The sequence below is a fragment of the Hylobates moloch genome, unplaced genomic scaffold (assembly GCF_009828535.3).
Source record: "Hylobates moloch isolate HMO894 unplaced genomic scaffold, HMol_V3 SCAFFOLD_6, whole genome shotgun sequence".
NCBI classification, from domain to species: Eukaryota; Metazoa; Chordata; class Mammalia; order Primates; family Hylobatidae; genus Hylobates; species Hylobates moloch.
Window position 1 is genome coordinate 68,516,038 of NW_026652281.1, and position 2,673 is coordinate 68,518,710.

General features: G+C 43.7%; 1 pseudogene; it reads right to left on the bottom strand.

Moving 5' to 3' along the window:
• Positions 1 to 1,665: 1,665 nt before the first annotated feature.
• On the bottom strand, positions 1,666 to 2,458 carry LOC116470394 (large ribosomal subunit protein eL8-like; annotated as a pseudogene).
• Positions 2,459 to 2,673: the final 215 nt, after the last annotated feature.

Below are 2,673 nucleotides of genomic sequence, written 5' to 3' on the forward strand. Positions count from 1 at the left end.
GCGAAAACCTGTCTGTACAAAAAATACAAAAATTGGCCGGGCGTGGTGGTGCGTGCCTGTAGTCTCAGCTACTGGGGATGCTGAGGTGGGAGGATGGCTTAAGCCTGGGAGGCAGAGGTTGCAGTGAGCCGAGATTGTGCCATTGTGCTCCAGCCTGGGCAATAGAGCCAGACCTTGTCTCAAAAAAATATTTATATATATATGGGAATGGGAGCTGGTTTAAAATGAAGAAAGATTATATGAATCAATAAACACATCCTAATTTGGAGAAGCCTAAAGAGCAGGGTTTCAAAGATCCCTCTGCTGGGACAAGTATATTTAAAATTTGTGTAAGCAATCTGGAGGACAGAATACCAGGGTCATAGATAATGCTGACTTCTAAGTAGCGAATGCCTACAGTAGCAGTGGGGCAAATGATAGGAGAATAGGAAAACTCTGAAGTTTGGGCAAGTAGGCAGAAAGGTAGCAGCTTCCATTCTTTTACACTAGATGTCCAGGAGTGTTGATTCCCTTTTTAAATAAAGGGATCACAGGGAGATGCTGTTAGTTAAGGGAGTACCATGGCCAAAAGGAAAGCTCCATGGAGCTGAAGCCTCAGTGTTCATTCTAAAGTAGGTTTTGGGCAAGGGATGGAGGTGGGCTTTCTCTCTAAAATGTGGAATGTCCTGTCATTCCAGAGAAGTCTTCTATAGGAGTGGGGTGGGCAGAAGAACTATGAAGACAGGCTTTTCCCTTAAGGGTAAATGCCTTGTGGAGGTTTAGCTAAAAATTGTAGTTAGGTACCCTAAAGTACGAGCTCAGTTAACTCATGGGCAAGCTTTGAAGGCCAACTTTGATTGAGATTTCCTAAGGCCTTTGAAGGGTGACGTGAGCCTTTGTGCAAGAAAAGGCATTCTCTCTCTTTTTTTTTTTTTAATACATGCCATGGGATCCTTCAGAATGAAGACCCAAAGATACAGAAAAAATGGCCACTTTTTTTTTTTTTTTTTTTTTTTTTTTTTTTTTTGAGACGGAGTCTTGCTCTGTCGCCCAGGTTGGAGTGCAGTGGAACGATCTCGGCTCACTGCAAGCTCCACCTCCCGTGTTCTCGCCATTTTCCTGCCTCAGCCTCCCGAGTAGCTGGGACTACAGGCACCTGCCACCACACCTGGCTAATTTTTTTTTATTTTTAGTTGAGATTGGTTTTCACCGTGTTAGCCAGGATGGTCTCAATCTCCTGACCTCGTGATCTGCCCGTCTCAGCCTCCCAAAGTGCTGGGATTACAGGCGTGAGCCACGGCGCCCGGCCAAGAAAAGGCATTCTTAAAAGGCCACGAGTTTATCCCTGTACCTATGTGATAAATCCATGTCAATTATAATCTGCACTCCCGTTTATAGATGAAAAAGACCAAAATGTAGCTTAGTTCAGAAGGATTCAGAGATTATGGAACACGAAGTATAAAATACTTTCTATTTGTATGCTAGGGTCTCTGTTTTGCTTTCCTTTTACGCTGCATAAGATCACAGAGTTGGTATGGTATGCCTGTGTAAAAAACACACAGGTTTTGGATGCTTTAAAAGAGTACATTTCAGAAATTTGAAGTCAGTTTCCCTAATTCTTGTTTTTAAAGGAAAATTTGTATTACTTTAATTATTTTTATGTACAGAAAACTCAACAGTGTACATTCAACCCAGTTTGATGGCAAGTTCTTTAGCCTTTGCCTTTTCAAGCTTGGCAATGTGAGCCACAGACTTGGGAATCAGGATATTGCCTTCCCAGTGATGGCGGAGCTCATCATATATGTTGTTGTAATTGGTCCTGATAGCTTCCAAGCTTAGCCAAAGCTCCTTTGTCTTCCACGTTAGCCTGTGTGAAGGTGACAATGATCCAGGTCTTCCTGTGGACTAGATGTCCCAGTTTTGCTTCCCCCTTCATAATGTAGTAAGGGACCCCCATTTAACCACACAGGGCAGGCAGGAAGACAACCAGACGTTGTGTGCCACACATTGTGTGCAATCACCAGCAGCTGAACTTTCTTGTTCTCCACCAAGGTGTGACAGTCTTAACTCCTGCTCAAAGGCCAGGTAGTCTCTTAATGGGGACATCCCCTTTGCCGGCAGCTTTCTTCTCAGTCAGGCCAACAGCCTCTGCTTCTTCTCCTTGCTTTATCTCTGGCCTGTACTTGTGGGCCAGCTTAAGCAGCTGAGTAGCTGTTTGGTGGTTCAGAGCCTGAATGAACTGGTTAATCGCAGGAGGCACTTTCAGCTGCTTATAGAGGATGGCTCTCTGCCACTGCAACGTGATACAGTGGGGCCATTTCACAAAGCAGGTCAGGTCTCTTTTGGGCTGGATGTCCTGTCCAATGCCAAAATTCTTAGGCTTTTTCTCAAACAGGGGATTCACCACTTTCTTGGCCTCCTGCTTCTTCATGACAGCAGGGGCCGGAGCCACCTTCTTCCCCTTTTTTCCTTTTGGCATCTTGGGTGGTGGAAGAGAGAGCCAGTTTCCCTAATTCTTACATAGTCTAATGGTCCCTTTCCATTTTATAATTCCTATTAAGTAGCTGATTATAAGGTAATACAAGGAGTAGAAAAAATGCAGCTAATTTTCACATCAGTAAAAGAAACAAAACTGACAACTATCTTTCATATGTAAAGAGTGCATTTACTAAGCATTTGCTTAGTAAATATTTC